General features: G+C 42.9%; 1 long non-coding RNA gene across 1 annotated transcript; it reads left to right on the top strand.

The window, feature by feature from the left end:
- Window positions 1-1,126: 1,126 nt before the first annotated feature.
- LOC147581989 (uncharacterized) lies at window positions 1,127-5,947 on the top strand. The gene is made up of 2 exons (XR_015250441.1): window positions 1,127-1,208; window positions 4,183-5,947. It is a non-coding gene; the product is annotated as an uncharacterized LOC147581989 (long non-coding RNA).
- Window positions 5,948-9,614: the final 3,667 nt, after the last annotated feature.

Here is a 9,614-nt window from a genome sequence, read left to right as displayed (position 1 = left end):
TGAGCATTCCTTGTGATTTGCCTTACAATATCCAGGCCTACCTTTCATTTTCATGATTTGACAAGGTCTGTCTTCATTACCATAGACTTCAAACTAACTCTTTTTTTTTTTAGTTTATTTATTTATTTTGAGAGAGAGCAGGAGAAGGGGGAGGGTCAGAGAGAAAAAGAGAGAGAATCCCAAGCAGGCCCCACACTGCTTGTGACACAGGGCTCAACCTCACCCACCATGAGATCATGACCTGCGCGGAAATCGAGAGTCTGATGCTTAACCAGTTGAGCCACCCAGGCACTCCTCAAAACACCCTTCAAACTCTTAGAGTAAGTGAAACAAGAAAGACCCCGAGGCAACTACTTCTGCTACTTGATGGAGCTATAGCACCCTGATTTGCCTATTAAAGGAGACAGTATTTAATTAAAAGTTATAGACACAGTTAGAAACCTCTCTCCTTCCTTCATCTCCCACTTGCACGAAAGGGTCCTTTGGATTATACTCAAATCATGAAGCCACTTTAGTTGCGTGTACAACTTCTCCAAGTTTCAGGAAACATTTCCTCACGTGTGAGGAAACAGTAAAATACCACTGTATAAATTTATACATAAATTTAGACTTACATAACACTAATTTGTATCAGGAATTAAATCTGTTTAGAGAAACTGTTCCACAAGCACCAACACTCTAGAAGTACTAAAAGTTATATTTCAAAATAATTTATTAGAAAGTTATCTTAGCATTATCACAGCCTATAAAACATTCTTAATAGTTGCATCAACAGAGAGATCTTCTCCAAAATGAAAATGATCAAAATCTGTTTGAGATCTTGCATTTGCCAAGAGTGACTCATGTTGCTTTCAGTCCTATCTAGTGAAAAAGAAACTGCATGAAGTGAATTTCTCATCTACTGAAAATGAAAATACAATGACAGGGTAAATATTGGTGAATTTGCAGACAAGTAAGCCAGAGAAAATTTCATAATGAATCAAGATATCACATTAATGAACTATTATTATTTATTGTATTACATAAAATTCTGACACTGAAAATATTATCTTATAATATTTAAGTTCATGTCATTGCTCCTATATCACTATGACCCCTATTACATTAGTACCTTTAACTGTACCTTTTTTCCCTGCTTTTTGAACAGAAGTCCCACATTTTCATTTTGCATTGGACCTAGCAAATTATGTAGCCAGCCCTGACCATAGGTAAGAGCATGACAGTTTTTGTCATCAGCCATTACTGAAGACAGGTCGTGGTTGTGAATGCTTAAGAAGTGTAGAAAGGAGGGGAGCCTGGGTGGCTCGGTCAGTTAAACGTGACTCTTGGTTTTGGCTCAGGGCATGATCCCATGGTTTGGGAGATAGAGCCCCATGTTGGGCTCTGTGCTGTCAGCTTAGGATTTTCTCTCTCTCTCTCTCTCTCTCTCTCTCTTTGTCTCTGCCCCTTCCCCCACTCATGCTCATGTGCTCTCTCTCTCTCTCTCTCTCTCTCTCTCAAAATAGATAAAATAAACTCTAAGCAGTGTGGAAAAGAGCAAGAAATGCAAGAAAATTCATGTTCTTAATGTGTTCCATATAAAATCTATCAGCTAATAGACATTTAATCTTTCTTAAAAGTAAAACAAGGTACCTGGGTCTCTCAGTTGGTGGATTGCCCAACTCTTGATTTCAGCTCAGGTCATGATCTCAGGATCATGGGACTGAGCCCCACTTTGGGCTCTGCACTGAGCATGGAGCCTGCTTGAGATTCTCCCTCCCTCTCCCTCTGCTCCTTTCCCCTGCTTGTGATCTCTCTCTCTCTCTTAAAAAAAAAAAAAAAAGGTAAAATAGTGTAATACTGTGACTGGAGTGCAGAATTCTGCATAAGGAAAAATCTGTTTGTATTTGATCCAAAACAGATATCACTAAAGAACAATTTCAGACAATGCCTCCCATGGGTTGGCAAACTCATTAAAATTATGGTTTCTGCCATTGAAAAGAATGAGTCTGGGGCACCTGGGTGGCTCAGTTGGTTAAGTGTCTGATTTAGGCTCAGGTCATAATCTCATGGTTTGTGGGTTCGAGCCCCGCATCGGGCTCTGTGCTGACAGCTCACAGCCTGTAGCCTGCTTCAGATTCTGTCTCCAGCTTTCTCTGCCTCTCCCCTGCTTGTGCTCTGTCTCTAAAATAAATAAACATTAAAAAAAATTTTCTTTGAAGAAAAGAATGAGTCTAACAGGGATAAACATCCATTCAAATAAGGGTGAAACTCAGGTGTATTATACAAAGTCAGCCTGCCTACCCTTCCATCAGCATTCTCTGACTTTTAAGTATGGAGAGCTATTTTTCCCAAGATCAAAGAAATGGCCACCACAATATGGATCCCCCTTCTTCTCCTGGTTTCTTCTGCAATGACTCCTTCTAATAACTCTGCCTGAGAAACAAAATCACAATAGAGATGACTTACATTTGAAAATGAAACAACAGGGAATAGAATTTATACCAGATAAACCAAATTGGCTTCCCATAAAGCTAAAAAAGATCCACTTAATCATAATTGCTTTTATTTTTGTACAGTGGTTATATAAGACTATTACTACAGGAATCAAGAAACCTAGACAATATGTGTATTTACCCAAAATAATTTTAGTTCTATCTTCTTGACTTTTGCTAACATAATGGATATCTAAGTGGTATAATTTGTATGTCAATGCTTTTAATGGACCCATTTTAGCCCCATTTCTAATGTTTGTCTTGTCAAAATAGACTGAGAAAAGGTGCATGCATGTACAGAATTACAGTGAAAGGCATCATGATCGGTGTTTTAAAATTAGGAAAAACATTGCAATACATATAAGAATCAGAAAATAAATATTTGGAAGATATAAGATATACTTTACAAGTCAGTGACAAAATGACTTTGTAGCATGCCTCCGTTTTCTAGACTGACTGTATCAAAGTTAAGTTTGAAACAGAAAAACAAAGGTAAAAAGAGTTGTCTGGGGAGTGTCTGTCTCCAAGCTACTGTGTGAATGATGGGTAATTATAGACAGAAAAGCCATGGGCTTTTGTTAGCCCCAACTCCCAGCCTTTCCCACTCACCCCTCCCTCCTGCACCTCTCTAAATGACTACCTAGCACCAGAAGCTTGGATTTTATAGTGAAAATAATTTAATGGGCTAGAAAGCGCTCAGAGAGAAAATCATATTGTTTACAATACAGCATCTCATCAACACAGTGGTACACACACACACACACACACACACACACACACACACGATTAGCTTTTATGGAAGTATAGTCTCCCAGAAAGGGTGGTACTTTGGCGTGTTCACTGCAGGCTTCTTGTTACTACGCATGTATGATTCCAGCTGTATGGAGGGTATGTGGTTAGTGTATTTCCATACTGTAGGTCTCTAGAGGACCAAGCTTCCCACTCCAGCATGTAGAGAGGAAGGGCAAACAAATTGGCAGGCTCAGACCAAACCCAATGCACAGATAGGTGCTGGTTCTGCCATCACCTATTTTTTAAAAATTTGAATTCGTGACTGTAATACTTAATTTTATGTGTCAACCTGGCTAGGCCACCATGCTTAATTATTTGTTCAAACACTAATCTAGATGTTGCTGTGGAGATATTTTGTAAATGTGATTAACATCTACAATCATTTTTTTAAATATACCTTTTAAGCAGTCTCCACACCCAATGTGGGGCTCAAGCTCACAACCCCAAGATCAAGGGTTGTGTGCCCTACTGACTGAGGCAGCCGGCCACCCCAACATCTGTAATCATTTTAAGTGAAGGGGATTACCCTCAGTGATGTAGATGGGCCTCCTCTAATAAACTGAAGGCCTTGGGAGCAAAATCTGAGGTTTCCTGGAGAAGAAATTCTGCCTCAGGACTGTAATATAAAAATATTGCCTGGGTTTCCAGCCTGCTGGCCTGCCCTAAGCATTTCAGATTCACCACCCACCCCCCCCACAATCACCTGAGCCAATTCCTTAAAAATAAATTTCTTTCTCTCTGTATTCACACACACACACACACACACACACACACACACACACACACACACTTCCCAACTTCCATTGCAATTAACTGTGGCCACGGGGCTAGCTTCTTACCCAGATGTAAGCAGATGTGCTTTGTGGCAGCCGCCTTAAAAGACACATACATACCTTGTGTCCTCTTCTTTTTCCAGCCAGTCCTCCATCCTGCTTCCCAGAACAGGCTGTCCAAGCTCTAGCAGCCGGCCATACTGGGTCATGAAGATAAAGGCACACCCTAGGAATGATAGGACAGAAAGCTGGAAAGAACACAGATGCCTGATCACTGTGGAGCTGCCGGATGAGCTCTGAACTGCCTCTCACAAGAGAAAAACAGTCCTATCTAATTTATCCTTGATATTGTTTTGGATTTTCTATTACATTTAGTGGAATGTAATCTCCAGGATATTTCACGTGAAAAATCTGCATCATTTTCCACAGGAACCTTCTCAAATTGGTGTAGTTCACAAAGGAAGACATTTCTGCTGCTGCTGCAAGTAAGGCATTTCTCTACCCTTGAGATGCCACATTCATAGCAGCCCCACAGACCTGCCTGTGGGTGGAGGGGCAGGTCTCAGTGTCCACAGACTTCTCATGGCACAGTTTTCAAGGCATGGGAGGTGGGAAACAGAGGGTCTTCCATTCCACAGCTGTGACCTATTTCTTGTTTTAAAGACCTTCATCTAGTCAAATAAGTTTGTATTTGGGGCGCCTGGGTGGCTCAGATGCTTGAGTGCCTGACTCTTGGTTTTTGGCCCAGGGGCGTAGGATCGAGCCCTGATTGGGCTCCATGCTGAGTGTGGAGCCTGCTTGAGATTCTCTCTCTCTCTCTCTCTCTCTCTCTCTCTCTCTCTCTCTGCCCCTCTCCTCACTCACAGTCTCTTTCTCTCTAAAAAAAAAATTTTGCAACAATTTGTATTCCTCTAGTCCACATAATTTTGACCCAACTTCTTAGTAATACTCAAGTCTTAGGTTAATGAAAGAGCACCTTCACCCCCAATTTCCAACCAGCTCTCTGCCCTGAATAGCATCACCAAACTTCTTGAATTAACTTGACAATGGAGGGAGCTGGGCCTGAGAGGATGTCCCCTAATCTAGGAGCTAACGGGATACAGGTTGGAATCTCAGTCCCTGTCAGGCTCCAATGGACCTGGCAATCCTTTGGGGAGGAGAGGTGTTGTGGGTTGAAGAGTTCTTGGTGAGTTAAAGACTGATTCTTGTCATTGGCTGCGAATGAACTCAAGGCCACGGGATGTGAGAAGAAAGTAGGATGAACTCCGTCTCTCAGAATCAGGCCAAAGACAAAGAAGGCATAGAAGACCCTTTGAAGCTACTCAGGCCATTTGGGAGGTATGTGAGTGTGCAATGAGGCTGACTTTCAAAGATGAAACTATGACAAGATCAGAAATCTGTGTTTTTGAGCCAAACTATGTCTATCTCTAGATTTGTTTTTATCTTTTTATTCTCATAATTTCATTAAACTAATGCTTCATTCATATCACAGTGTGTTCTATGGCCAGGCACTATTTTAAGTGTTTTTGTTTTGTATTAGTTTTTATATTATAATTATTTTGAGTGACAGAGAGAGAGAGAGAGAGAGAGAGAGAGAGGGAGAATCTCAAGCAGGCTCCGTGCTGACAGTGCAGAGCCGGATGCAGGGCTCCATCCCATGAACTGTGAGATCATGACCTGAGCCAAAATCAAAAGTCAGATGCTTAACCGACTAAATCACCCAGGTGCCCCCAGGCACTAGTTTAGACCTTGGGAATACAGTGAGCAAAACAAGTAAGATTCCTGCCCTGGAGCTTACATTTTAGTTGAGGAATACAGATAATGAGTAAACAATCAGAAAAGCAAGTTAAGTTTAGACAGTGATAAGTGCTATGAAAAAGGTTAAAAAAAAAAAAAAAAAAAAGGACACTGAGACAGAGTGACCAGGGCAAGGGGAGGGAGAGGTCTACCTACTTTGGATGGATGGGCAGGAAGGTCTCCCTCGAGGAAGTGGCATTTCCTCTAAGTAACCAGAAGATCTGAAGAATGAGTGATCCAAGAAGAGCAACAACTACTGTACAAAGGTCTTGAGGTGGAAACATGTTTGGTTGGGCAGTGCATGTGAGGTAGAGAAAGCCAAGGGATGAAGTCACAAAGAAGGCAGGAGTTAGATCACACAGAACTGTAATTCAGAGATAGGGACTTTGGACTTTATTCTAAGGGCATTTGAAGCCATTAGATAATGTTAAATGGGAATGAAATGATTTATTTTAATTGTGAATTTGAAATTTGGCAAGAATGGAAGCAGGGGGGCTATTAAATTAGAAGTCTCTTTTAAGAGTCCAGGTGAGACATAACACCTACTCTGACGAGGTGGTTACTTTGACAAGGAGATAGAAGGAGGTGAACAGATTCAGGATCTATTTTGTTTATTTTTTTTAAATGGTTTTTTATTTATTTTGAGACGGCAAGCGAGCACAAGCAGGGGAGGGGCAGAGAAAGAGGGAGACAGAATCCTAAGCAGCCTCCACGCTGTCAGCACAGAGCCTGATGCAGGGCTTGAACCCATGAACCATGAGATCATTACCTGAGCTGAGATCAAGAGTCAGATGCTTAACTGACTGAGTCCCCCAGGTGCTCCCAGGACCTATTTTAGAAGTAGAGACAACAGAACTTGCTGGTGGATTGGATGTGGGGTATGAGGAAATGAGAGGAATCTCTCAGGGGGATGCTCGTTCCATTTACTAGATGAGAAGGCTGGGAAAGGAACAGGTTTTTGGAGGGAAATCAAGGGACCTGTTTTGCTCATGCTTTGTTTGAAAGGCCTGTGAGACACCCAGATGGAGACACTAAGCAGATAGCTTGATGAGTGAGAATGAAGCGGGTCTTCAGCAGTCTCTCTGAATTTACAGCCTGTGTGTGGAAACTTAGTAAAGTCTGAAGAGGGGCCTGGAAGGGCGGCCCCATTTCCTCTGGGCCAGCAGAAGCCCCCTACAAAGGCCAGGCCCTTATCATCTGAAGGGTTTGGCATGCCCGTGGGTACCAGTACGCTTCATTTCACATAAGTAGAAGTGCTTAAAGACTTGAGAAGGTCAAGCAAGTTGTAAACTGCTATTTGTCATTTACCTACGTTTCAAGTAGCCAAGTGCTTTCTCTTTAATTCTCAATGATCTTCAGTTGGCTCTTAGCATGAAGTTTCTGGTTTCCGCTTCTTTCTCATCACTCCCTCTCCTGGCTTCTCTAATCAGCCTTTAATTCTGTGGGATGTTTAAAGTAAAAAGCTTTAATCCACCCCTTGATGATTTGGGAGTGCAGGAGAGGTCTCTAAGGGAGTTCAGAAAATAGCTTGCCTCTTCACTACTTCTGGAAAGTTGAAGAGGAAAACAAAGAGTGAGACAAACAGGTGGTTAGGTTGGAGGGAGGGACTTTAGGTTTGGTGGACAGGTGTGCTGGACTAATACTGAACTCCAGAATCAAGAGCTGTCTCCATCTGCTTGCGAGCAGCCCTGGGCTCAGAGCAGACGGGGACCTCCCAAGAGGAAAAAGGTGGCAGTGCTAAGCCCAGCATGCTAGGGTACCCTGGCCAAATTTACTTTCTGTCAGTGGTAAAATGGTTACACCTCTGGGAGAGGCCGGGAAATAGCCCTCCTCATTGGAACTTGGAGTGGATAAAGGGCATTTTCCTCTAACGGATAATGGAAATGTTCACTGTTCATTGGCTGGTTTTACAGATTTTGATTTTCAGTAAGTAGGGCATGGTTACATTGCACAAAACAGGTATCAAGCACAATTCTGCCACGTATTAACTGTGTAATTTGGGGGAAAGTTTCTTGAACTAAGTCTCCGATTTCTCATTTGCAAAAATGAGGATACTGGTACCGACCTTGTGAGATCATTCCTATAACATGTTCAGCGCACTGCCTGGGTCAGAGTCGGCACTATTAGTATTACTGGTCATGATGGCCGTCACTACGACCGTGTTAGGAAATCTGCTAGGTGCTAGGGATATAAAGATAAAAGACATAATTTTACCATCGAGAAGCTGAAGACTCTGCAAGGAGATAGGAATTAAAAAAAAAAAACAAACATTAAAATCCAGTGTAATGCATGTGTGGTAGGGTTTCTTAACCAGGAGGGTGCCTGCCAGTGATACACTGTAGTGAGACTAAATCTGTGTAGGCTGAGACAGAAGAAACAACTTGGAATTGTGGAGCCCCTCCATCCTCATTGGATACGGGGTCAAGTAAGTAGCTCCCATTGTTTGTCAAGAAATCAGGAAATCGCCTGTGATTTTAATCTTTTTTTTTTTTTTTTTTTTTTTTTTTTTAATGGGAGATAGTCACTAGTGAGGTTAGAACAGGGACGGCTCTAAATCCTGAGTGGTGAAGCCAGGGTCCTGAGTAGCCCTCTTGATGGTGCAAAGAGCTCATTACTTTGGAATCTACACCAGGGGCCTAAAGTGGCAGAGCCTGAGGTCCACGGGATGGAGGTGACACGGAGACAGGCTGGAAAGGCCCTACTTGGGCCCAGATTCTGACACTGCACTGACCCTGCTGTTCAGGTTCCTCATGGTGACAATGCGTTACTGTTTTTTTTTTATTTTTTTTTTCAATATTTATTTTTGGGACAGAGAGAGACAGAGCATGAATGGGGGAGGGGCAGAGAGAGAGGGAGACACAGAATCGGAAACAGGCTCCAGGCTCTGAGCCATCAGCCCAGAGCCTGACGCGGGGCTCGAACTCACGGACCGCGAGTTCGTGACCTGGCTGAAGTCGGACGCTTAACCGACTGCGCCACCCAGGCGCCCCATGCGTTACTGTTTACTTGTGTTAAACAGCTTTGCTGCCTTGCTCCTGAGCCACCTCACATGCAGAAGCTACTGCCTAGGCATCTTATAGCTGTAATCCATTAATCCTCACTGCATCATCTAACTGGGAATTTGGCTAGGAGCACTTCCTGTTAGAGAGCTCTGGAGTGTGTGGGTGGCCCATCCCGGAAAATAAGCCAAGTACCTTCCAGGCATCAGGGACACATGGCCAGTTTGGCCACATTTACCCTTCTGCCTGGGCCATTAGACTGAGTCACTAGACTCCCTTTCGGGCACCTCTTAAGCACAGAAAATCCTGAATTTGTAAAGGAGAGGCTTCTGGAGGTAGGATAGTTTGGACTTCTGGGATTTCTATTACTGGTTTATGAGGGCTCAAGCATTTGCACTCTAGGGATGAACGGGGAGGCACAACGTTTGTACCCCAAACTGTGTAGGAGGCATCCTGGTCACACAAGAGAAGCATGTATGAGCTACAGTAGCGTGAAGCCAGGGGTAATGAATTCTGTAAGAGGAGGTGTTGGAGGAAGACTTCTGAGAGGTCAGGCCTGAACAGGTTTTAGAAGTATGAGTAGGCGTTTACAGTGATAGAATGGAGGAAGTTAACTACAGACAGGAAGAACAGCATGGACAAAAGCTTTACTAACTCGCGACATAATGTGGTGTTAGTGAACTCAAAGTAGGTTTGCCCACTTTGCCACGGATTGTTTTGGTAGATTCATTTCTTGTTCCCACATTTCATAGATACTGTTCTGTAGCTCTTCACAAAGT

The sequence above is a fragment of the Puma concolor genome, chromosome B1 (genome assembly GCF_028749965.1).
Source record: "Puma concolor isolate L17-30 chromosome B1, mPumCon1.1.hap2, whole genome shotgun sequence".
Taxonomy (NCBI): domain Eukaryota; kingdom Metazoa; phylum Chordata; class Mammalia; order Carnivora; family Felidae; genus Puma; species Puma concolor.
The sequence above is the reverse complement of the archived record's forward strand: the minus strand, read 5'-3'. Positions and strand labels throughout refer to the sequence as shown.